Source organism: Dermacentor andersoni, chromosome 10 (genome assembly GCF_023375885.2).
Source record: "Dermacentor andersoni chromosome 10, qqDerAnde1_hic_scaffold, whole genome shotgun sequence".
NCBI lineage: Eukaryota > Metazoa > Arthropoda > Arachnida > Ixodida > Ixodidae > Dermacentor > Dermacentor andersoni.
Window position 1 is genome coordinate 111,771,039 of NC_092823.1, and position 27,735 is coordinate 111,798,773.

Here is a 27,735-nt window from a genome sequence, read left to right on the forward strand (position 1 = left end):
GAGGCCGTCTTTTGTGCTCGGCTCCGCGGGCCCCCTTTTGTTCCCGCGCAGCCGAATCGGCCTAACGCCTCAACTCTCACCGCCGGGCCGGCGGAACGACGTCGACGGTCACGTTCCGGCCGCTGCTATCGGCGTCGTCTCTCGTACGTTCGCTCTTCTTCGGGCGTACGAAACACTCACGGCCGTCCCATGGCAACGTCCGAGTGAAAATGAGTCTCTATCCCCTTATTGGACGGGCACTACGTCACAGACACAAGTGTCGGCTACAACCGCGCTTCGTTGCGAGCGTGGTCTCTTTCCTTTGTGGCTCAACGTCGGAGACAACTACGTCACAGACACGTAGTTTCCGACACAGGTAGCCGCTAAAACCGCGCTTCAATTCGAAAAAAAATACTGACGTTCCATGTGCCTTTGTAGTTTTTTTCGCGCCTTCAGTCTCGGTTTTGCGCTCATTCACTCGCCTTGTGGAGAAGGGGTTTCTGCTAACTAACAATTGGTTTCCCCTAGCCATAGTCAGCTTCACTGTAAAATACTCTGTTTCAGAGCAGGTCTATGCGTGGTGTATTCGTGGGACTGGGTTAACGACCTTCTTCGCGACTTTGTTCAGGTCACGATAACCAAGGCAGAAATGCCAACTTGGATCCTTCTTCACTAAAGCCACAGGATGCGCCCATCGGTTCTTCGACGGCTAGATAATTTCGCCTCGCAGAATTTTATGACCTTGTGGCTTTATGGTTTTTCGTTCTGATGTCTAAAGTTGATACGGGAACTCGCGGAGTGGTCATGCACTTCGATTATTACGCGATGCTTAACCACTGGTGCTCGCCAAATCTGATGATGACGAAAAGCAGTTTTGTGTCGTTGGGGGATGCTCTTAAGCTGTTCTTGTTTAGTCCTGTGTATTCCTGGAAAGAATCGTATTAAAATTTATATGCTTGTTCACGTAACTGAGCCGTCGAGGAAAGTTGGATACAATTCGAGAGAAAACCCATTGCCGGCTGCCGTAACTTCCATGTAGGTGATCTTCGTGCTTTTGTTGGGGTGGTTACATTCCTGACGAAAGTTTGTCCCCTTTACATAGGCTTTTCCTCCCTGTGATTAGACGATTCCTCTTGCGATGCCGATGTCACGGTCAAGCAGCAGGTGCTAATCGCTCTCAAGGTTGATTCCCATGTCTTTGGCTGCTACTGAGCTGACGGAAATCATGGTGCTTGCGCGAGGCGTGATAATGATTTGGTTGTCGAGTACGTTTAAGACATCGTGCCTAAGTACCTTCTCAGGCGAAATCGCTTGGTCTATAGTCAGCGTTATTGACTTTGAGTTTGGGTCGATGACTGCGCTGTGTTGACTCAGCAAGTCCATGCTGAGAAATACGTCCCGTGGGCATTGTTGCAGGATACCGAATGTTGCAAAATAGCTGCGGTCATGAACTGTGAGTCTTGCCATGAGGGTTCTAAAGGGCCTTATTACGTGACCTCCAGCTGCCCGGATTTGAGGGCCTTGCCATGAAGTGTTAACTTGCTTCGACTTGGTAGCAAAGCATCCACTGATGACTAGTCGGCTCCTGGCTCCTAGTCGGCTCCTGTGTCTTATAGAGTAGTTCATTGTAGCCGTCGAGAAGCACGTCGAGGTCAGTGGTTCTTCGCCTTGCATTGCAGTTAGGTCATGGCGTAAGATCACGACTGCATCGCGTTGTCCCAGTGATGTTACATTGAAACATCAGGTCTTCTTTAAGCGGCATATTCTTGGCTTCGAGGCCTTGTCTGGGTGGCGGCATATCATTGCTACGTCGTCGGGATGGCTTTTGCAGTGACGACGTCGCCGATGGAGAATGTGTGGCGTCTCGACGAACAGCAACCGCACGTCCATCGTTTGCTGTTTTCCGATTTCTGAATATGGGCAAACGGACAAGCCACGGATACGACCCGTTCACTGCAGGCACTGCGGCGAGATACGGTCGGCCTGGCGACTGTGAATGGGAAGATCGTAGATTTCTCCCCTGAGTTGTTGCCAGGTAGCCGGTGGTGTGACGTGGTCACTGGCCTTGATGTGCACGACGCGTTGATGGGGAAGCCTCGTAGTCTCATCTCGCGATATGCGCATGGCAGACTTCGCTGGCTTCTCTGCATCTATAATTGAGCAGGCGGCGGTCGGGGGTGCGCCAAACGTACGTCTTCCTTAAGGCTTCGCGCGGGCCCACGTGGGGGCTGGCAGCGGCGGCTGCCGGCGGAATAGCGCCGCCACGGCGCCCTGACGCGGGCACGGTGGGGGAACGTGACGGTGGCCGCCAGCGGCGTAGCCCATCACTCCCGGCTGGGGCTGCGGCAATTCGGGCTACACTTTGGGAACTCGGAGGAAATGCTAGATCTGTTTTTGAACAATATCAGAGATCGAAGCCACTTGAGGCTGCAACACAGGGACAATTTGCGCTGTTATTCGCGCAAAATGTACCCGATGGTCGCTGTGAAGTCTCCGAAACCTAGTGCCTGGAGTTGGCACTGCGGCCTGAGCACCTGTTTGGCTATACCGCCTAGTCGTACACGAATCCTTGTGCCCATTTCCTGCGCCTTATTGATGGCTCTGGATTCGTCAGGCAATTCCGTGATTGCCTTGGGCGGGTTGCGCATTTTCCGGCAAAGAGGTCTTGCTTAGCACCGCGCATCCGAAAGCGAACATTCTTCGTTTCAGACGTGCTAGGTTTGGTGTGTCGAAAGGGGTGAGTTATTCATTTAGTGAAAATCACAATTTTTCAAAGCACAGCTCTCAGGCGCCCATTCCTACGGCGAGAGTCGGCGTTCCCGGCGTAACCGAATGAACGAGCACAGCGAAAGATCAGAGCAAACTCAGCGTGCAGTGAGGGTTGAAGAAAGCAGCGAGAGAGAAGAGGTGCGAGGTGGAAAGCGGAGAGGAGAGTGCCGCGGAACCTTGAGGCGGAAAGCGGAGGAGGGTATGGTGAGAGCGGGAGAAAGAAAGCGTAGTGCGGCGACGGTGGCTACGGGACGGCGCCAGAGTAGCGTACGTCGTCTGGGAGCTTTGTCGGTGGCGGCTTCTGTGAATCGGGCCCACGCGTCCCCCCCGCGCTGGCCCTCGCGACCTTCAAATAAGCGAGGCACGTGCCGAACAAGGTCGACTGTCCACGCCAGCCAACATAACGGGAAACGAGAACACGTATAGAGCTGCTCTCAAATTTCGCGTTAGGGAGTATCGTAATCGTACATGATCTTTTTAATAAGTAGCTGCACACGAACTTCTAGTAGAGCGTCATTGAAACTGAGAGTTGGGCGACTTGGTGCGGTTCCATCTCAACGGGAAAGTGCACGAAAAAGACGTAGACGAGAAAAGAGAAATGAAAAGCGCCCTTGTTTGTGGTTTCTCTTTTCTCGTATACGTCTTTTTCGCGCACTTTTTTGTTAGTGGAGCTTCGGTTGTCTCATGTGATACGGTGCTCGTGAAGGTGTTTATGAATGTGCTGCGGAAGTGGTGTACCACTGTCAGGACGAGCTCTCGAGTCATGTCCCGACGGCGTCTTCCAAGCATAAATACGCATGCCGCTACTTGTCGCCGCAGTTCCAGTTGTTGAACATAGGAACCCTTTCATATATTTCCAGCTAGCTTTGTGGGTCTTCAAGCGATGATCCTCAGAAGGCAGATGAGCCCCTGTGCTGCTGCAGCACGATCACTCTCGGCAATACCAGAGCGGTCGTGGGAGTGAACTTCCTGGTCTTCTCAGGAAGGTACCCGCATGGTAACCGAAATCCTAGCAGCCTGCCCGTAGCTTGCTTATAGCTGGTGGCGTTAACATTGTAAAGAAGAATCGAGTTCGTACGGGGTCTCCGGTACAACATGTAAAAGTACATCTGCGAGATGTCACGTTGAAACGACAGTTAAGAAAGAGACAGTAGCAAAACTTTGAGTAAGAAATTTCATATTTTATTGGGCGAACTTGTTCACAGGAAAAACAAGTGCCACTCAAAGTACGATAGCACCAAGCACAGTCATCGGTCGAGGAAGTATTATCTATGAGTCAAGCGCATTACCTCTTTATTCATCACTTCTCGTAGATCCAGTGTAATCGCTGAGGCTCGCGTTCATTCCGGAATGCAAACCCTATTCGCATCACGCATGCAGTCTGATTAGACAAGAGTTCTATTGACCGTTTAATTGGCGATGAGGAATCTATACCTCAGAACGCGGGTGCCGCGCCGTTCTCCTCGACGAAGTTGTATGTGCGGATCGCCGATTCTCACAGAGCCAGCTAGGAACGGTAGCGGCGTGAGTGTGAATTACTGTGGTTGTAAGGTTTTCTATCTGTCATTTTTGCGATGTCAGATGACACAAAGTCAACGGGCTACCATTTTACTGCATTCGGCTACAATAACTGTTTTTTAGAAGGGCATGTGAAGTGCATCTTCAGCCGCGGTTACTTCATGGACTTCACCACTTTGGTAGCAGATAAGCCTCGTCTTCGAATTACCAGTATAAACAGAAAAGACTTGATGCTATCAGCTTCATCTTGTGTATGTACAGAAGATTTCGTTTCCAGTGAGCGCACGTCGACGACCTCAGCACTTATTATCAGTCTGGGATATTAACGAAGGGTGCGTATTCGACTCGGTCAACTAGTGTGAATAGTCAACTATTTTTACGTCCACTTGTGTTAAAGTCAGTATCCTGAAATTTGTTCTACGATTATCACGCTTGGAACACAACGTTCTGGTTGAAGTTGATTGGGGGCGTATATGAAGACCGTACGTGCCGTTGTTCTGGTCAGTTTTTGTTCTGTAACCAAAGCCTTGCCTACCGTCTGCCCATCGCCCCTAGTTCAGATGGGTCTCTCCCGTGCTTCTGAACCTCGCCGGTAAGTGATCTGGCTTACGACACGCATTGCGCGCTGTATTACTTCAGAAAATAAAGTTCTTGCTTCCGAGAGCGGTTTCTTGCTTTTCAGTTCTCTCGAGTAGGAGAATTGCCCTTGCTGAGGCACCACTCGGGACGTAAGATTGTGCATATTCTTTCAACGCGTTGGGTACGTCTTGTTCAACGTGGTATATTCACGGCGGCATTCACCAGGTCACTTTATTGAGTACTCCATTTTAACAGCGTTTCCAGTCGAAGTATTTTATACTTATATTTTGCAAAGCTTGAAGCCCTGGTGGCAGGTAAACAATGCTTACAAAATTGTACCATGAAAAATTTAGGAGCGCGAAAGCAAGCAAAACGTATTTAACCGGAGTTTCGCTAGCTACCTTGATTGGAACTTAACTGGTGATGGTATACGGCATGCCACACGGAGACACCTGGGCGAGTTGGTATGGTAACATAATCTTGGATTGTAGTGCGAAGTGACACAGATGAAGACTAGATGGAGATAGGACTAGCACTAAACCTTAACAGACCTGAAGGCTAGACCTCAGTAACAACACGTTGCACGTATGTTATGTATCGACAATGCTCGGACTTTACGCGCCTCCTACTTAGATCACGGGCAGAGCGGTGGCAACGCCTCTAGGATGGTCGCCCACATTACGGCTATATCGACGCGCAAAGCTTAGTGGCAACACGCTAAGAAGTTTCCCAATTACAAAAGTTTGTTGACAAGTCTCGGGAGAACGCGAAAGCTTGCCACTCGTTGTAAACAGCACTTTCGCTATGGACCCTGTAGCGCTATCCACATGCCAGCATGACATGTACGATAGATTACGCTGTGATCGAAAAATGGCGGCGCCGTTGATAAAACGGCCTACAAGATTGGCGGTAACGTTCGAGAGAGTTCCAATACATGAACGCGCGTCTTGCGAGTAGCGATATAATTTTGACAGTGATTGACAGGGAAAAACCGCTCACCAAAAAACAAGCAATTTGTAGTCGTGCAAATGTTCGCCAACTACACGTACGTGATGATGCAATTATACACGCGATCTAGGATCAGTTTTGCGAGGTACTAGAGCCTTGTACTGTAAGCATTGAAACAATACGTGCGCGACAGTACAACGAAATACTACTCTTTGCCGGCCGACAGGTTCTCCGTGCAATGAATACAAAACCTCGAACAGATGTCTGAGGAAATGTGCCTAACAAGTCTCTATATATCAGATTATAGTGCCAATAGAAAGCAAGAAAGCTTATTTGCGTTAGTAAATGGTTTCATTACCGCGTCTATGAAAGAGGCATGGCTTTTAACCTTTAGCTAACGCCTTTATATCCCCTTTACTCTTGAAATCAGCCTCCTAGCTTTTTTTTTACCTTACTTTTACCCCATGAGAGATATATTTGAATTCCACTATATACTGTCGAGCCCGAGGTCAACTCAGAAAATGTGTAGCCGTGGTAGACGCATTAAGATGGGGGCAGAACGATGGGAGCAGTACGGGTGTTACCTCACCATTTTTTGCTATTGATTTTGCACCATAGCGGGAATCACTCATAATGGCGCAGTGGACAAGAAAGCTTGGATGCTCTGATTAGGTCACCATGACGAACCCCAGCTAAGCAGCAAAATTTAGGAGCCACCCGTTGTGATCTATCTCATAGTGGATATGCTGCTTTGTGATGTGAAAAATGTATTATTAAAAGCCACCAAATACAACGTTTTGTTGCAATGTTCAAAAGTAATTGTTATCGATGCCCCCATCAGCATTTCCAAACAGAGAATGATTTTTTTTTTTGCTCCAGCAGACCTAATTACCATGGTTCAGTTTATGAAGGCCTAACAATACTGACGCTGGCGTTCCTTTATTTGCAGGAAGTACAAGAAAGGACCCTGCGTCCCAATCCAGACCTGCCCGCCGAAATGTCCAGCTTACATGACATTTGAGATGGAGCGCGAACGCTGCCCTCGTGTGTGCAACGTGGCTCGCGAAGATAGCTGTTCAGAGACGAACGAAGGACCCGGCTGCTCCTGCAAGAAAGGCTTCGTTCTCAGGGCACCGTTTGGCACCGTTCGCACCCGCGTTTGGTGCATACACGAATCTATGTGCAGTTTCCCTGACGAAGACAAAGGCTCTGACAGAAAACCTGAAGCAAAGAGAGGCCAAAGTGTTAAAGGAATAGGCGTTGGAGCGAACAGCTTCTGGCGCGCGAATCAGGGCCAGCAGGACTTGGAGGTGTCGGTGCCTAAAAAAATTGATGATGACTTGTTTTTGGGAAGCAAGGGATTTCCTACTCTAGGAGGCTTGGGTCACAAGGAAGCTCAAGGTTTGCAATTAGGTCGAGACAAACAGCACCTATATGGGGGTCAAATTGTTCAAGGAAAAGTTGTTCCCGGCAGTGACAACGTCTGGGGCTGGAACAAGGGTCAAGCTGGCTTGGAAGATTCGGTACCTGAAAAAGTTGACGATGATTTGTTCCAGGACACTAAAGGATTTCCACCCTTCGGAGATTTGGGCAAAAGAAAAGGCCGACGACAAAATCTAGGTCAGGAAGAAATTGGCGTGAAGAGCGGCCAGGAAAGTCACGGAACCGGAATTTCTGGAAGCGGCAACTTCTGGGGATGGAACAACGGCCAACGCGGCATTGAAGGTTCTGTGCCTAAAAAAAATGACGAAGACTTGTATCTCGATGTAGATCGGTTTTCTAACCTCGGAGACCTGCGTCAGATCGCTGGCGAAGGCTCACAGCTTAGTCAACAGGAAGTTGGTCTTAAGGGTGGCCAGAGTGATAATGAAAGGCAAGTTTCGGGCAGTGACCGTTTCTGGGGCTGGAATAAGGACCAGCCTCAGGGTTCCACAGCTAAACAACCTGACAATAATTTGTATCTGGGAGATAAAGGATTCCCTCCGGTAGGACCATTTGGTCTCGAAAATGGTGAAGTCTCAGCGTTCCAACCTGACGAAATTGGTTTTAAGGGTGGAAAAGGTGGCCAGAAGGGAGGAGCTTTAGGTAGTGAGAATATCTGGGGCTCAAGCAAGGGCGAGGGTAGCTTGCAAGACACCATACATGAACAGAACAAAAATAGCTTGTATCTGGGCACTAAACAATTTCTTTCTCCCGGCGAATCGGACAGTACAAAAGATCAAGGTTCAGAGCTGCTCCAAGATTCGTTTTTGGGAGGCAAACTGGGAGGTGCTTCTGGTCAGTGGAAAAAAATTCATGGTGACGAAAAGCTTTCGGGTCTGGGAGGCCTGCAAGACGAGAAAGGTCCGAAAGTTGACACGGAGGATTGGTTTTCAGGGCAGCAAGGCACTGAGACCATCCCAGACCTAAACAAAGGCCAAGAAGGCGACGAAGGCCTGATGTCGAGCAAGGTGGTTGAGGATTGGATTCCTGATGAACAAATATTGCAGAAAGGGGGCAGTAAAAAAGGAGGCCTACCCAGTAGGGAACAAGAAGAAAGCAATATACCCGGTGTCGGGGTACCGGTGGGGAAACTACCTGATATAGGAAAATTAGGCGGAACTGGTCCTCCAGCTGGTATTCCCGGTGTCGGACCTCCGGTAGGGGAACTTCCGAATATTGGAGGTGTTGGCGCAAAGGGGATGGCATTCGGCGGGCACCTAATTTCTCAGAACATGAACAATGAAAATTCTCCTGGACAGATAGAAATATTAGGCTATGGCTCAAAAGGTGGGAAAAGAAGTCCGCTTCAAAGTGGCATAGAGCAGAAAACCGCTTCTATTGATTTGGTGCAACAAAACGAGGCATTCCCCAGGCATCTACAGTTTCCGAAAGCAGCCGTTTCTGCTCCTATTTCTGTTCCCCCATTTAGTTCTCTTAATCAACAAAGCCAAAACACAGTGAACAATGAGAATTATCCTGGACAGATAGAAATATTAGGCGCTGGCTCAAAAGGTGGGAAAGGAGGTATGCTGCAGGGTGGTAGGGAGCGGAAGACAGCCTCTGTTGGTTGGCTGCAGCAAAACGAGGTGTTCTCACCGCATCCAGAGTCTACAAAAGCAACCGTCTCAGTTCCTATTTCTGTTCCCACATTTAGTTCTCTTAATCAACAAGGCCAAAACGCACATTTCGTACACCAAAGTTCGCAAAGGCATTACGCAAACACAGCTCAACCTGGTGCGGTTGACTGGACACAACAAAAGCAGCTGCCGTCAAGCCTTCCGCAGTTGCAGAGAGCAACTGCTCCTTTACGTTTTCCTAGTGTCACTGCTGCCTCTACTAATCAACCTGCAGAAAGCACAGGTCTCACGGGTTTCACAGGTCGAGGCTGGCAAAGAGGCCGTGGCAACACGGCACAACCTGGTGCGGTTGATTGGACGCAACAAAACGAGCTCTTGTCGGGAATTTCGCAGTTTCAGAGAACAACGGCTCCTGTTCCAACTTCTGGTGCTGATTTTGGCCCTTTTAATTCACAGAATGAGGCCATGGATATTACAGGCCAAGGCGCACAAATGCGTCCAAGTTACACTGCGCAACCTAGTGTAGTTGACTGGAGGCAACAAAACGAGCCGCTTTCAACGTTTTCATCGTTTCAGACATCGAGGGCTGCTGTTCCTGTCTCGGGTGCCACTGTGGCCCCCACTCATCAAGAAAAGGAAGGCATGTATTTCACAGGCCAACCCTCGCAAGCACGTCAACCCAGCGCGGCTCAACCCGGCGCACTTGATCGGACGCAACAAAACGATGTGTTGTTAATGCATCCCCAATTTCAAAGGCAAACTGCTTCTGTTCCTTTTTCTGGTTCAACTTTTGGTCCTCTCAGTCAAGAAAAACAAAGGACGGGTTACACAGACCAAGGTTTTGTTCCTTTCTCTGGTACCACTTTTGGTTCCCTTAATCAACAAAGCATGCATTTCCTAGGCCGAGGCCCTCAGACGCCTAGTCTTAGCACCGTTCAGCCTGAGGGAATTGACCGGACACCGCAAATCAAGCCGCTGTCAAGGTTTCCAGAATTTCAGGCAGCAACGGCTTTGGTTCCTAGTTCCGTGGCCACTGTGCCATTTGTCACGCACCAAAACGGAAGCACGGATTTCACAAGACAAGCTTTGCAAATGCGTCACGTTAGCATTGCACAACCTGGTGCGATTGAATCGGTGCGTGAAGAGGAGCCGCTCTCAAGTTCTGCAAAGTTGCAGAGAGTGCCGACTTCTGTCCCTCTTTCTAGTTCCACAGTTGGTTCCAAAAATGAGCAAAAACAAAACATGAATTTTACACACAAAGTCTCGCAAACTCATCTTGGTAGCGCGATAAAACCCAGTGCAGTAAACGGGAGAACCCAAAACGAGCCACTTTCAAGGGTTCCAGAGTTGCAGAGAGCAATGGCTGCTGTTAATTCTAATGCCACCGTTCGTTCTAAACGTCAAACAAAAGAAAAAACAGATTCGACAGGCGCGGACTCGCACACTCGTCACCGTCGCATGCCACACGCTGGTGGGGTGAATAGGACACAACAAAAGAAACCGCTGTCGCAAGTTCCAGAATTGCAGAAAGCAACAATTTCTGCGCCTCTTTCTGGCACCACCGTTGCTTTCAAGAATCAGCCAGGAGATTTGACAGGACAAGATTCGAAAGCGCGTGATGGTAACACGGAACGAACTGGGGCGGGAAGCATAAAAACAGGTGAAGGCACGGCCGGTGTTGCGACAAATCAAAAAAGGGACGTATTCTATAGGATTATTAACTCTGGTGTGCAGCTAAGAAGAAAAACTTTCCGTGGCCTGCCGAATATCTTTTCCTTAGGCAGCTTGTTTCCGTATTCTTTGCCTGTGGTAGGTACTGCTCAGCTGTTAGCTGGAAACTATCCAAGCGGCTATGGAATTTACACTGCACTACAACAACCATTCTATGGAGAGAGTCTGATACCGATTGGATATCCAATGTTCTATCCCGGCATCTATGACCCAATGACATATATTTGGGCCCAACGCAAGCAGGCACCGGATGACCTTCTAACTCAACAGCAGCCTGTCATGGAGAGTGAGAGTTCATCTTCGCCAACCCATCTGTCTGACCAGAACCTTCAGCAAGGGAGGAGTGAAGTTGCAGGAGGTGGAGAAACAGGAGCCGGTGCTTCTGGTGTGCCGCATAAATTACCTGTTGGTGTTGTGCCAGCAGAAGAAAATTACGCTTTTGATGACCGTAGTCTGGACTCTTGGTAGCATGTAGTTGGGTGTTCGCCATGACGCAAACAAACCATGGCACAAACACCCCCCGCAGAGCTGAAATGCCGGCACCAAGCGAGTTAGTCTGGTCAGAGTTCCGATTGTAGTATGGCGGCAAACCTGTTTAGTCCACAGCCTCATTCTTTTTAAAGTTGGTAAATGAAGAACCTTTATGCCAACAGTACTGTAGTTAAAGGCAACAAACTAGACTAAGATGCTTGGTGGTGAGCACCATTCTTATAAAATGGCTAATGATACCAAAAACCAAGATAAACTTTTCCTTATAAGTTCACATGTCAATGACATTGCTAAAAATTCTGATGTATATGGAGTCCGGTTGAATCATAAAGTACTAATATTTTTTTAAAGTTGTGCGTGCGAGGCATCGAAACTAACAATAGAAAATGCTAATGTCGTATGGATTCTCGTAGCGCGAGAACACACGTCAATAGGTATTAGCAAGTGGAAAAGACACGCAAATATGACGAGATAAAGTTAATGTTAATGACCTAATTTTTGTGAACTTTCCTTTTGGCACGCATACGCTGACTCTGTCCCTTTCTGGTTGCCTGTTATGAAGAGTAGCATGAATCCTTTTAGTAATCACAGTACCAGGCCATTACAATGGCCTCGGCGCCTCACCTTTTTTTTTGATTGCAGGCATTCGCTGTGTCCAGCCTCCAATTGTTTAAAAGGTTTTGTTAGGTTTTATCGACATCGTTCTGAATTACTGCTTTCATATAAGCAGGAACGTGTAAGATATAGCGGGCAACATTAGTAGGCTTCACGATATGCCGCAGCCAAGATGATGCATGCACAGCCTAAAAGTTTAGTTGTTCGGCCATGTTAGCGTTACCTTCAAGTGTTCATGGCCCTGTCGTCTCAGGAATTCTTCTGCAAAGCAGGAAAGCCTCATGACACGCAGTAGTCTTTATGTTCCTATAGTGAGTTTCACTTAAGAGCAGATATATACTGATTATGGCTTCACATTTCTTGATGTCATACGAGGTACTCATGATCAAAGTAACCATGTGTTGAATGTGCCGTGAACGCTGCGCACAAGCTATTGATGTGCGAAGAAGACTTTCTGGTGACTGTCTCAGGTACCGCTTATGATTACGTGTACAGTCGACACGTTTTAATAAACAGAAGCGACTTCTTCAAAGAACGCTTTGAAAGATTATCGAGCAAAAAGCAGTAGCAGTGCCTCAGAGCTTTTTCTGCCACGCTTCTTGCGCGATAGCCTGCTCCGGAATAGGAGTAATGAGAATAGGACCGCAAGTACCATATATCGCTTATTTTTGTTGAAATCATTTGACACATGCTGCATCCATGTAATCCAGTTCTTGCCATGCCACGCCATACACTGCTTGAGCTTGTCAATTTTTTGGAACACTCGGGGAAAGCGCAATATTTTAAATATGATCCCGAGATATGTTTCAGAAAAAATCTTGGACTCCTGGAACAGTACAGGATCACTGACACACCAGTACATACGTGCGTACATTAGATGCAATACATGTGTACATTTGAGGGATGGCCGTTTCGAAACTTTCGTGTCTCAAGACACCTAGTTAGTTCTACGTCTTGTGTTGTCATATCACGACGCATCATTTAGAGTTTATAGCATAATATACAATAAGCAAGTGTAGGAAAATGATCACGGTATAAAAGACTATCACACATTTAGCATCCGTTGCGATGAGTACTATGGTGTTAAACATAACTCCTCGCGTTCTCAAGATGTCTCTCTCTTAATATTCTCTAACGCGCTTCCACTTCAACCTTTTCTTGACTCCATTGAGCACTGCATGATGTCAAATTAAGTAGTCACTGACCTTTTATAGCATTCTTGGTCTATATGTGAGCTATAAATGAGGAATGAGGCATTTGCGACAACCGCGCAGTGGTTCTGCAGCGGTGGAATGTTTCCCAAGCTACTCATATTCAAGTGAAGAGTGCATGGAAGTCGTCAAAGCACAAATCGTCCATTTGTAGCAGCATTGTTGCACTTGCTTTAGACAAGAAAAAGGCTGCGCTCTAGGCATAAATGTCAAAATTGAACACAGAGTTATGTCCACGCTACACAGACATTAAAAGTTCCAATAAAGTCTCGCTCGCGCAGCTGTTGCTTTCGTGCCATGCATTAAAGAGTATAATGAGAGTAATGCATGTTCTGTATTCCAAAAGTACAAGTTCTCAGCATGGTGAGCACAAAACGCAGAATCCCATTCTTTACTCCTGGCATGCGTAGGTCTCCTTATCCAAAATTTTCGCATTGAGTTCGTGTGATTGTGCAGTGTATGTGATTGCTCTATTGCCAAGTGGCCCAACAATGTATTTTGTGCACGTATATTTTTTAATAAAGAAAGAAAGTAAAGTCCTGATGGCGCATTGAATGGAACGCCGACTTCAGAATCGAGAGAATTCAAGTTCTATCGAAGCTGAGGCGCTCATATCATCAGTGCGGCTTCTCAGAACATATTAATCCCCCGTTAAACTTACGATATATACTTTCGACGACCAGTACAATACCGCAAAAACCATTGCTAATAAACAAGACTACCACAGGGTAAATGTAATGAAAAGTGCTGTAAGATCACAAAGTCTGTTGGAATAGTAGCCGCCACGGCAGTGGGCATGAACAGGTAGTGACAAGTGCGTCGAAGATATAATGGAAGAAGTCGCTAATGGTTGGTGGTGACCAAAGCTTCATTTAAAGAGATGCTTGGGATGTGCTACAGTGCACCAAGACTACAATTTATCACAAGACATCTGTCATCGCCAAGAAATTGTGAACCCTTTCTTTAGTAAATTATCGATGTGATAACTCCGAAACTGTCTTCACCCAATTTTGGAACTGTGTTTTGCCGTAGCGGGCGGAATTATTTACTTGTTAGCTTCATCTATTGCTTGTGATAGCAAGCGTCTACTAAATCATACAATTATAAAATGAGTCTGACAGTTACAATGTTTCAAGAGACCACTTCAAAGCGGTCTGTTGGGCTTCACAGCTGCCTTTGCCGCTTTGAGTTGAGATGATTGGTCCTCATGCAGTTTCTCTCTGCACAGATGATGAATGAAGTCTTTCTGAATGTTCTGATAAACCTTTCTGAAGAATCCCGATTAATATTTCGTGCGATAATTTTACAGCGAGCTCTCTATGCGTACGCTGTGTCGTCATTGTCGGACTTCGCTAAACAGGAACCACGGGACCTAGCGAGAGGAGAAGAAGCGCTGAACAGGGGGAAAGGGGTTGGAGCCACCCCCTTTCCCCCTGTGAAAATGCTATCTTATACACGAATCTTATGCGGTTGTCACACGTTGCGTTTTAGGCGACAGAGCCAAATCGGCATCGAATATATCGGCGATTGATTCCACCCTGCCGCGAAATAAAAAAAATGTCGTGCTGGCGGTTTGCGGTCCAAGAACGGTGCCCAGCTATTGAAACGCGATGCTAGGAGCGCGTGAATACCGGCACCTCTTGTTCCAGCAAGAATGCAGCTCTGCCAATTGTCAAACCAATCCAACTACTCCAATCCAAGGCCTACTTCCAGTGGTGGGCCTTGTGCCCAATATAGGGAGCTTTGGATTAGTGGTGCCGCACATTCCACAAGGTCGATCCAAATAGGTCACGAAGCTTCGGGCGAAAAGCGGTTCAGCATGAATTGTCACCGACATCAGCAAGGGTGGTTATGGGAGCAGCGATTGAAGTGCGACTATGTTTGGAGGGAACAAACATCGGGAAAGAAAAAGTTCTTTTTTTTTAATTCAAGCGAGACACAGTTAGACTCATTCAACGAAAATAAAATTCCTGGTCAATTTTATATATCCGCGACGAGTTAAGAAAATACAAGTTTATTTCATTTTATTATTATTAATAAATAAATTTCTTTTCAGCGCCCCTCGTTGCAGGGGGCGTGGACGCCGCTATCACTCGCGATGCAATGCACGTCTTGAAATGTGCAGAAAGGCGCGCTCGTGAAGTTCACCTGTTGAAGTACGCCCCCCTCACACGTTGCCCTTTTTCGTTTGTCGTAGTTTGCCTTAGAAGCTTCATTGCTTCTAAACCTGTTCAGTCAAAAGTAGTGAGTTACTAGCGCCAGATTGTGTAGTCGGTTTCGTACGACTGCGCTGGCCGAGGGGCTTGGCATCCGACGATAGTATCAGCACTCTACACCTGAAGCTTTCGTCGGCCTCCAAAGAAAGTATGTTCTGTGCAGGGGTGCGACTTCGACAACCGTACGGCTGGCCTTTTCCTGCATCGCTTTCCGCGCTGAAAGCTCTAAACGCCCATAGAGTCGAATGGCGGCGTATTTGAGTGTATAGCTCTCAAGGCAGGCCAACAAAACAAATTTCACGCCTTCGAAAACAAAATTACGTCACTTCTGTTTTTAACGGATATGACGTCACATCCTTTTTTCTTCCGCCGGAAGTGTCTCCTCCACATACAGATGGCGCTAAGCCCCATGAACCACCGATGAACCGCCGTGTTTCGAACGTATAAGCTCCTATGGAAGCGTCGCTACCAGGTATATTTACCTTGCATGCAATTCCAGCTACAGCTATGGGAAGATCACGAGTAGTGCGTACTCCCGAGGAAGACGCTGCCTACCGTGAGCGTCAGCGATAGTCGGCTTGTGAGCGGATTCGTCGTCGTAGGGCCGACCTCGAGCTGCGCGCCAAAGGTGCAGAGCTTAAACGGCAGCATTCCTAAAGCATGCTCACCACGCGAAGCACGCAAAAGAGAAAATGAAGCGAAAGAGTGGTGAAACAAAAGATTCAAAATATAGGCTGCTTGCGAAGTTTGACTTGCATGGTGTAACACTCGGTGTAACTAACACAGCTTCGCTGTTTGACCATCTTAACGTGCTGGAAGGTGCGGTGATTATTGTGCTAGGTTAAAGAAGTTCTGGTGCTTAAGCGCAGAACCCCAATAGCGCAACCTCGTCCTGCTTACTTTGGAGGTAATTTGGAGTGGGCCAGATGTGAGAGTTTGGAGATTTAGCTCAATGAACGGTGCCTCGAGATATTAGGTTGATTGAAAGCAGTTATACTGGAGGTCATCGTGCTCAACATGAGAATGTACGATTCGTTGTGCACAAATATTTGGTTTTGCGCAAGGGCTTCATAACATGCCTGTACTAGCACTCATGCGAGTACTCTCGTGCGATTGAGCATGCATTCCACTTACTTTTTTTTTACTCAGAACGCACTGCTGAGCGAGCTCGACACATCCGCAAACGAGATGCATATCTCTTCATGATTATTGCTCCAAGCGAGAACATGCGTTTTTCTTTACTGGTGCAACACGTTTCAGAAAATAAGTACTGCCACTATGTCAACGCTTTTTTAAACAGACGAACAAGCTTGCTGATAGCAGCTGAGCGTGGATTATGGTCGCGCCCAGTTTGCCCTGGTTAGTGACCCGCCCGCCCCATTTACTGCGAAGAGGAACCTGGGTGGCTTCTGGCCTCGCTGTGGAAAGGAAACACGACGAAACTTCTGCAGTGCGATACTCAGTTAAGCATACCTGAGTTTTGTGCGAATGAATAACGAATGAACATACTGAACCGATTAAAAGTGAGTCTGTCGATAGTTTTTAACATAGAACCGCTGACAGCTGATAGTTTCCGCCCGGTGTCCTGTGCTTGTGTGTACTCGCTTCATTCTGTCCATTCGTTGTTCTGGCGCAAGGACTCTATTAGAAAGTACACATAGGATAAGAGAGTTTCTTTAGGATTAGAAACAAGTTATGTTGAAGCAAGAGAAGCGTTTTACGTCACCGCCATGCCAAGTGGCTCTACAACGCCCATGAAACCTCAAAAGCACAGAAGCTTGCGCGAGTATGCAAGGCATGACGAAATAACTACATCGCTGAAGAACGACACCAGGTGAAGATAGGACAGAAGAAAAGCGCTCGCCCTGTCTGCTCTTCTCGTCTGTCCTCGTTCTTCGACGCTCTACAGTTATTTCATCATGCCCATGAAGCGCCCAGTCTAACGTAGGACCTTATTACGCGCAGGTGCATGACGTTGCGCTTCCACGTACAACAAATTGAGAAAAGCAGCTGTGTTCGTGTGGGCTTATAAAACTTGTGTTGCCACGAGCAGTTTCTAGCCATAGCTGCACCGTGAAAAGTACGAACTGTCAATGAGAAGTTGCGCAAGCGATCCAAGTATGGGCCACGGTTCGCTGATCTGGGTGGCACAAAAGATAATTACATGGAAATTCTTCAGGAGAAAAAGCGAGCTTGCAGGGCATCAAAGACATGGAGCTAAGGGTACTACAAAGGATATCGCGTATTTAATCGCTCTGTTCGAAATCAATATTTTATCATTTCGGAGCGCTCTTTGAGCAGCAAGAAGATGCGGGCTGTCAAAATCCCGAGAATGTCAAATTAGTTTAAAGCAGTCAAATGGGTCTGTCATGCCATACATAAACACGACTTCTTAGACTAGATTTCAGTCATGCAGAAAAACATTAATTAGCTCCAGTGTGTCTACTTACATCAATAATGTAGGGTGCAGTGAATGTCGCACCTCTTGAGAGCCGCTCCACGCATTATTCGAAGTCTATGTAGAGTTCCCGAGTAGGAGTAGATTTTAATGGAGAGAAAGGAGAAGAGGTCGGCCTGGAGAGCGTGTCTCTAGCCTGCTACTCCTCAAGTTCCCGAATATTGACAGGGAAGTATAGGGACGCCTGTGCTGGCTTATATTCCGCCCAACTGCAATGTTCTCTTAATTAACATCATCATACAGTCGGTCACTGACCATGGTAAGTTCAATATGGCTGATCTGATTAGGCCACTGTTGGTAAGTTTTGTCTTAGGGGATTGGAGGCGACACAAGTGAGAGCACCTAGCGCTGACAGCAGCAGCTGCGCTGCAGAATAACTGAAACATTGAATTTGAGCGTGATATTTAGCTATCCATAACAGTACGTTTTTATCCAACTTTAAATTATCACCACCGCACTCCGCTTCTCGTTTCTCGTTCTATTAGCCGGCCACCGCGTTTGAATTTAACTGCGCAATTTAAAAGCTATTGGCTATTGCCTTAAAATCCAGAGAGCTGTGGAGGGCTAGCTAACGTTTATAATCAAGAAGTAGGATCAAAGGGGTGAGCTGTAGGCATGCCAACGTTTCGCCCTTGAAATGTATGCACTAAAAATGTACACTCCCACATAAAAGAAATATTTTTAGCCTGATCTCGCACCGAGTGGACCATGGACCTCCTCATTTCATATCATTGCTACCATAGCGCAGCAGTCGCTCAATAATAATCGAAGATATGTCATTGATCTAAGACCAAAATGAAATGCTGGTAAAGAAATCACTGAACGCACTTCAGCTGATTTTAAGCCTGGTACTAGTTCGATGGTGCCATAACATAAAGAACGTACAATAATAGAACAGCAATGCTTCATGATTCAGCCATTGAACTGTGCTCTATGGTACATGACTCAGAAGGAAGGAGCTACGGCATCAATGTAATTTACATACGCCTACTAAACAATAAAATATATGAATTAAAAATTAGGACGCTTGTTCTTTAAAAAAATTATCCGGTTTACGAGCCAAATTCACGATCTGACTATGAGGCACGCCGTAGTGGGGACACCAGAAATTTGGACCACCTGGGTTTCTTTAACGTGCACCTAAACCTAAGTACACTGATGGTTTGGCATTTTGAACCCGTCGAAATGCCTCTGCCATGGCTAGGATTTGATCCCGCAATCTCTTGCTCAGCAGCCCAACACCATAGCTACTGAGCAACAGCTACGGGTAGGACGTGCGTTCTTTAAACTGGAAGAAAAGAAAACAGGAGCGGCTGCATCATCACACAGCTGCTTTTGGCACGTGCGTCTATTGTAGATTCTAGGAGGCCATCAAGCACCTGTTGTGTGCACGTGCGTTCGACTGCAGAACGTTTCCAGAAGCTCTTCTTTTGCTATTTGTCGTGCTTGCCTCTCTATAACAATAAAGTACATTCAATCAGTGAAGAAATCAATCAAATAACTGCCATATAATAGGGATAAAACTGCGTTGAAATTGTGATAGAATGGTAAATCATAGAACAGTTTAGTACTTCGCCAGTTATAATTAAGCAACGCTTTCCGAGGGCTCATGTCATGTACCGCATTTCATTGAATTCACTGACTGAATACAACTGAAGTACCATCAGTTGTCTGCAACATGGAACCCAAGCAGGTAGAATTTAATCAGATTCCTGGTACGCACACAAAAGTGGGCAAGGCCATAATTTGGCGATTAGTTTCGGGTCTAGAAGACATTCACGAGGGATAGAAAATCTTTCCTGATTACTCCAATCCCATCAGGAAAAACAACTCCATGAAATCCCGTTGTGCGTGCATTGGGACTCAGTGCGTTTTTTTACCACGTAGAAAATCAGATTAGAAAGATGGCTTAAAAGCAGGTCCACAGGAATTAGCCACCTTTTGGGCATACACGCTTGGTATGATCATATGAGATACTGAGGCAGAACAATTGCAGGCCAAGCATGCCGGGCTAGCCCTAGCACCTTCGAACAGTAATCAAAGCTGGCACGTGGAAAAATTTTCTTGTACTGATTGTTAAGTAACGCATTTATTCCACGATGAACCACGGGTATAACCAGATAAAGCGTTACACATCAGCTACGTAGGCACACGGTGTCTGCTGCAGAACCACAACCATCACCATTCACTATTCGTTTGTAACTACCAGTTTCTTATTAGAATATAAGCTCTGAAGATAAATGTCAAACTGCTCGCTTCAATAACCCTAGGGTGCTGTGTTGGGTTGCTGTTTATAATTTCACCACTGCACTATATCTCTTGAATCTTGTGTCCGCGCCTCAAGAATTCTGGACATTAGAGTCAGAAATAATATACTGAAATGAGTATTTCTTTTCGCAAACACTCAAACACAATTTTCAACGTTGAACTTCCCTATAGGATACGCTGTCAACATCAAATTTAATCTTGTGCTCTCTGTGGCTTTTCAAACATGCAGAACAAGGAGTTTGTTTTACTCTACTTTCAACGGCCGCGCTACATTTCTATTCAATTTTTATGCTTTAGCGCTTGCTATATCTGCGCAATGGTTCCACAATTCATTTTTGTGTAGCTACAATTTGCCCTGAGTACCATCGTGCACTGTACTACAATTGCGTAACAAGTTTTGTAACTATGTATTACGACCAGATATATTAGGAAATGCTAGGCCTTGTAGTAAACAAGCAAATACACGCACATGGCCATCGCGAAATACGCGGCATACCTGAGCTGGCAATTATACTTCCGTCGGTGCAACTCACCATTGTGTGATCTGTCTGCCATCTGAAGCTCATAGCTGCAACTCGTTCCAGCTGGATTTTAGAATGCAGCGAGCGTAACTCTCCGCAAGAAGGTCAACAGATGCAAAGCACCTCATTCGAGTTTGCAAATCCTGTGAACAAGTTTATTTGTATGCAAACGTTTTCACAATTTACATTGGCCTGCCCAATTAGTGCAACTTTTTTCACACGCGTCGGATACGAACTAGGAGCTCCTGTAATTAATTTTGAGCAAAACAGTGCAAAGTTTGCAGTAGTAAACAAAGAAGAGAAAATGATAGAAAAAGGATATATTTCTTGAAAATACCTTGAGAGTTTCAAAGCAAAGCCAGAGGAATACAATGAGATGTAATCCGTCAACATGAAGTAAACTAAAAATAAAATAAATTTCAAGGCCTGTTCCCAGAAACGTCGAGGATGGGCGGCAGCCATTGGTATAAAGAAGTGCAGTGCTGGGATGTGCGCAGCTAGGTACACAATTTGTGAAACTTGCACTGCGAACTTGGCAACGTTATTACGAAGCCCGTAGAATGAACTTTACTTCGGCGTGAATTCTCAGAAGGATGACGATGGTGGATTCACAAAAAAAAAAAAATAACAAGTCAGCCGTGAAATGGGGCTTGAGATGCACTTTGCGTATGCCTGCCATAATGCTTCTCCAGTTGAAAATTTGGCAACGCCAAGCTTTCTATTTATCGTCACAAAAAAAAGTGGTGGGAAATGCATGGAAAGGGAGCATTCAAATTGGTCCCGTTTGATATGCACTTCATATGCGTTAGCGACAGTCGAACGTTAGCAGTGTGGTGACACACTTATATTTTTTGAGCCACCCCCGAATCTCCGAACCTAAGCCAAAACAATGAAAGAGGGTTGAATGTATTTTTATTGCACCGTAAGTTTCTTAGTGAAATCGGAGTAGTATCGGCACTTCGAAAAGGCGTAAAAGCGGAAGACGTACACTCTAAAAACAGTTTGCACCCTTTGGAGTGTATATTTGTCCCACAACAATAATCGTCATCTGCCTTGCTTGCGTTTCCTTTCTTGAAAACTTGGCGCTCGCTACTTTCCTGTCGAGAATGCTGCGTCACACTGATAACGCGCATGCCGTTCGTGACTGGGAAGTACCGGGCTCGCAGCATTAAAGAAAGGAAACGTGGGCAAGACAGATGACGATTGTTGTTGTGGGACAAATATACACCCCAAAGGGTGCAACTGTTTTTAGAGTGTAGTTGCAGAGTAATTAGTCCGATTTGTATGCAGAATAATGCTTACCATTTTAGAACTCTCGTTCTTCCTTTCATTACGCTGTCTCTTGTGCGGGAAGGTTCTGGTCCTGATGAGGTGTTCGACTTAGTTGTACTGACGGCCATAAATATTGCTTGACACCACGCGTGCAAGAAAAGCTTCTGTTTTGCATCACTTAATAGCCATGCAACGATCACTGGAATTGAGCTGTTAGTAATTTTGCTTTTTGTGCGTAAGTTCCATTGCGTGATGTACAAGGTGTTTGGAAGTGTAGCTTTTCTTAGCTCTTTCCGCAGTTTCGCGTCATCGTCGTCACCGTGCCCGTATTCACTGAGCTCGTGCTGGTGGGCGAGTTGGTTATGCATGATCACAACGAAGGCGCCAAATAAAACAACGGATCAAGGAAGGAGACACGAGACAACCACGAGGGCGCACTAACAACTGAGCGTTGTTACATTTCTTTACACAGGATTAAATACTTGCTGTCAAGGATCAAAACAACAAGAAGAAACAGGGCCGTCATCTGCATCGCACAAGGAAACCACAATACAGAACGACTTCTAAGTGCCGCTCCCAAGATACGCCAGTTACTTTTTCGAAAGGGAAACTGAGGCTTCACTGATGCAATCATCACCACGCTTTTTGATCTCAAGCGCTTCAAATATCTCCCTTGTCAGTTGTTCATCAGCTCTGTTCAAAACACAGGTTCTATCAAAATCTGGAATGCACTTGTGAGCCTTGCAATGTGCACTTATGTGACCAGAGAGCTGGTTTTCCATTTTATATCGATGCTCATGTATTCTGTCATTCAGACATCTGCCCGTTTAGCCTACATATGACGAACCACCACAAGGGAACCAAATAAACTACTTTCTTTACGCAACCGACATGCTTCTACCCATGTTTTTTGCGCACATCTGTTTATTTTCCCGATGACCTGCGTTCACCTTGGCACACATCAAACCAAGAGGTTTCGGAGTGGAAAATAAAGCCCGAACACCACCTCGCTTCCCAACTTTTTTGAGGTGGTTCGCTTGTCGTCTGGTTCATCACATCTAGGCCAAACGGTCAGATGCCTGAACGCTAGATTGCATGAGCATCGGTATAAGATGGAAAAACCAGCTCTCCGGTCGCATAAGTGCGCATTGTAAGGCTCACAAGTGCATTTCAGATTTTAATGGAACCTGTGTTTTGAACAGAGCAGATGATCAACTCACAAGGGAGATATTGGAAGCGCTTGAGATCAAGAAGCGTGGTGATGATTGCATCAGTGAAGCCTCAGTTTCCTTTTCGGCATAGTAACTGGCGTATCTTGAGAGCGGCCCCTAGAAGTCGTTCTGTATTGTGGTTTCCTTGTGCGATGCAGATGACGGCCCTGTTTCTTCTTGTTGATTTTATCATTGACAGCAGGTATTTATTCCTGTGTAAAGAAATAAAATGCTCAGTTGTTAGTGCGCCTACGCGGTGGTCTCGTGTCTCCTTCCTTCGTCCGTTGTTTGATTTGGCGCCTTCGTTGTAATCATGCCCATATCATGGCCGCTTTAAACATTAGTTATATTAGTATATAAATGCATACCAGATCAAGCTTGGCAGATAGCAGGTGCTAAGAATGGCATTCGGCACTAGTGACATTGTGGTTCAGGTTGACTTGATGGCTCGGAAGGCAATGTAGTTTTACTTGCTCAACATGCTCAGTTTCCTGCAAGATGTCCAGATAGTATTGCCTTCCGCGCATCAAGGCTGTGTGGAAGTGTGGGCTTAGAAAGGCGGAGAACACGCGGGTACAACCAGATAAAGCGTTACACATCAGCTACCTAGGCGCACGGTGCCTGCTGTAGAACCACCACCATCACTCGAGCTTTGGATGGGAGTAAAGTTGTTCAAGCCAGGACGCTGTAAAGCATATTTCACACTGAAATGTCATGTTAGAAGCGGCACTTTTGACCTCGAAGCAGTGCGGTGTAACACGCCTCCATCACACATCATCTAATGCTTAAACATTCACGTTACAAACTATGAGCAAAACGAGAGCAAAGGGAAAGTGGGAGCGAATGTTTCGACAAATGGACTTCTCGTTTTCAAGGCCTTGAAAAAGACAAGTGAACTTGGAGAAACGTCGGCTCACGTTTTTACCTTGTTCTCGTTTTGCTCACCGTTTTGAATTTCCATCTCCCGCTTTCCCTCTGCTTTCCCTACGTTACAACCTAGTGAGCGTTGTTCGAGATTCTTTAGAAAACACTAATTTTGTATGAAACGGCTATTAGTGTGGCGAACTTGGTGTTTTCGCAGAACAATTACACGGTGAAGTAGGCATACGCTAGTGCGAATAACGTAAGGTTTTGTAAGATAATTAGCAACAATATGTAAGTTAACTGGTTTATGAGAACGTCGAAAATTTTGCATTTACATTGGAAGTATTGATGGGAAGTGGCCGCATCCATGAGGTGTCCAAATACACCTATTACGTGACGCCTTCGAGTTGGGAACAAATACCTCTTTCTAAACGTTGAAGCCCCATAATGTACGGCTGGGAGCGCACTTGTACTTATTAATAGAATTAGATGGATGGATAGATTCATCCATCCATCTTGTGCTGTTCATTATGCCGTTCTGAGAGTTGCTGACGATCAGCAGACGGTAATAACTTGATCCGGATCGTTAGACCATGTAGCAGCGACTACTGTTGATCGCAATCGCGATCAGAAATGTAACTGTGACACCGGTATAAAAGATACGCGGCGATTATTTCAGCAACCATCGGTTTGCAGATGACATTGCCCGGTTCAGCAACACTGGAGATGAATTGCAGCATACGATTGGGGACCTTAACCGAGAAAGTGCAAGGGTGGGGTTAAAGATAATTATGTAGAACACAAAGGTAATGTGCAATAGCCTGGCAAGGAAAGAACAATTCACGATTGCCAGTCACGCTTTAGAGTTTTTGCCGAAGTGCATTTATCTGGGTCAGTAATTTACAGCGGGCCCTGAGCAGGAGAAGGAAATTTATAGAACGGTAAAAATGAGTTGGGGCGCATATGGCAGGCATTACTAAATTCAGACTGAGGAGGTTGCCTTAGTTTAAAAGAAGTGTACAATCATTGCATTCTGTCGGTGATAGCACATGTGGCACAAACTTGGAGGTTAAAAAAAGAAGCTCGAGGACCAATTAAGGAATGGACAAGAAGCTATAGAATGAAAAATGTTAGGCTCAACGTTAAGAGACAGGAAGAGAGCAGCATGAGTCGAAGAGCAAACGGGGATATCCGTTATTTTAGTTGACGTTAAGAGAAAAAAGTGAAGCTGGGCCGGCCACGTAATGCGTAGGTTAGATAACCGGTGGACTATTAGAGTTACAGAATGGGTGCGAAGGGAAGCGAAGCGTGGTCGAAAAAGGCAGGAAATTAGGTTGAGTCACGAAATTAGAAAATTTGCAGGCGCAAGTTTGAATCAGCTAGCATAAGACAGGGGTAATTGAAGGTCACTTGGAGGTAATTTCATCCTGCAGTGCACATAAAAATGAGGTGCTGCAGCTGACGATGATGTATAAAATATACGAAAATTGCGGCAGAAGCCATCTCATGATGACTGTTAACAGTAATTTGATTAGCGTTGAAGCAATATAGAGACAGACCACACGGCTGAAATAAGGTTTATTCGTGATCTGTAGTGATCATTCTGAGAGTTTCCTTGCTTCAGTTATTAGAATATTCGCTGTCGCCTCCAGCTCACATTTCTGTGAGACTTGCGTGCCGAAGTCGCCAAGGAGAATGATGACGGCGCGGTAATATTATGACGACGAAGCATGGCCGGCGATGAAAGACGAGGATGGAATGGCGTCGATGGCAAAGGCGGTAAGACGACAACGGCCTGACACAACAAGATTAAAATTCGTAAATTATGATGTTGTTATGACGAGGCCAGCGTGATAACGCCGGCGTGAAGTCAGTGGGATGATGAAGAGTTTAAGAAAATGAAAGCTTGGCGACAAGCAGTTGAAAAAGGATTAGAGCGACTGCCTGACGACAACGTAATGACAACGATGTCATGAAAACTGTGGCACAATCAATATTAAATGATGACAGCGTGATTATGACAGAATGAAGACTGAATGACGTCAGTAAAACTACATAGGCACTACAATGACGATGGCTTGAACGCGAGTCATAGGCTGGCGTTTCTGAATTGAGGAGGGTGTTCGAATGACAGCGTTACGGCGACTGTATTACAACAATGCTGTGACGACAACGGCGTGACGAGAGTCAAATGACGAAGTTAAATTGGCAACACTGGAATGTCCACGATGGGATCATGACGATGGTATGAAAGCGAATGCGAGACGACGGCTCATTGACGACGATGGCGTAACAACGTCGTCATGACGAGAATCGCATGGCGATGCCAGCGTGAAAGCGATGGAGTGGTCACCACGGCATCGCGATGGATTCATAAGAACGGATGTGTTGTGACTGTGCGACGATGACGGCGTGACAGTGGCGGCACGACAATAGCAAGATGACTAAGGCGGAATGAGGACAATTGAGGGTCAGCGTTTTGGCTGTGTTGGTGTGGCGCGTGAGCTAACAATCAGCGCAGGAATCTTGTGACAGGGACAGAAGGCAAGGTAATTACGGGTTCTAACTTTGCACTATGGTTGTACATTACTGCATCCTTAACTGTAATCTTTGGACCAAGACGCATGAATGAGCCCAATGACGGCCGTATGCTCACAAGACCGTCGTAAAACATATGCGGCTATTATTGTGGTAGAAATACATATCTTCGCCTCACACGACCTGACTCCGTCACACTTACAAGAGTAAAAATTGGGGCAGCAATAACCCCAGCTGTAGCCTAAAGACGGCGTCATGGCAGAGCGGTCCCAGCGCTTATCCTGACACACCACCCCCAGCGAGCAAACTTCCGAAATTCCTTACCAAACCGCAACACAATTGGAACACATTTCTTCGGAGTGCGGTGCCCTGGCCGACCAAAGGCCGTAGGCTTTGCAGAGACTTTCTGTGGCGGAAATAACGTGGCCTACAAAAATGGTGTACGTTGAGCAGCAAGCTCACGTACACGAGTCTTCTTGGTTTTATACAGAAGAATGAGCTCTACGATTTCATTTAATGCGTAGATCCTGCGGCAATGTTAACGTTTGCTTTGCGATTCTTAGTTTCTTTATTCACTTAGTTTTTATAGAGGAGTCGTATTACTCACACTTTTTGCCTTTGATAAAACAGGGAGACAATGATAACGTCTAGCGGGGCAAGCTTGTGCATTACTGCATCCTAAACTGTAATCTTTGGGCCAAAACACATGAAAGCAATGCTGCAACTGAGCCACGCACCCTCCCGTTCTGCAATGAAGAACCCACAAGTTATAGCACCTTGTTTCATGAACTGTCATGAAACTTTACAGTTGTTTTTCAGACAAGACTCTTTCTTTTTCTTTGGAAATTCAGAGAAAGATAATATAGTGTGTGGCGAAGGTTTAAAGGATAACTAATACGCTGTCGCTTGCTGACCAGTCTCTCAAACACTGCTTAAGCAGTCTGCTAATGCCGAAATAATTAAGCTATGAAAGTGGTGTTAGGCACCTACTGTCTCCGACATAAATGATCCCACGAAGCATGGCCTCATATGCTGACTGCGTTTACTGAGGATTCACTACAGTTGTTGTGAGTTCAGCTTTCAACTACACTTGTTGCGAGTTCAGCTTTCAAAAACAAGTTTGAACACGCTTTTGCGATATTAGGCTTCCAGCATTTTCTACACATCTGTACCGCCGATGTTCCTTGTGACACACGGTTAGACCCGATATGTTTTTTCTCATGAAGGCCAAACAAAAGTTATTTGTGGAGATGGCAGGCTGTCGATATAAAAAAGACAGAAAGCTAGAATAATATTCAAGGAAGGTTGACATGGCGATGCACTGTCGTTTCTGTCGGCAGCTCAGGGTCTTGTCATTTCTCGTATTTCTTGAAGTGTTATTTCTTATGGCGTGCGCCAACTGATCTAAGGGTGCACAGTTATAGAGGTCACAGTCATTGTCCTTCTTTGAGCTTTTTTTATATCGGATATGACGATGAGAAGGCGCTAG

At 46.1% G+C, this 27,735-nt stretch overlaps 1 protein-coding gene across 1 annotated transcript in view; it reads left to right on the plus strand.

Annotated features, from left to right (window-relative positions):
- LOC126544686 (uncharacterized) overlaps nt 1-27,735 on the plus strand; it is a 64,799-nt gene that overhangs the window by 18,487 nt on the left and 18,577 nt on the right. The window lies entirely within an intron of this gene.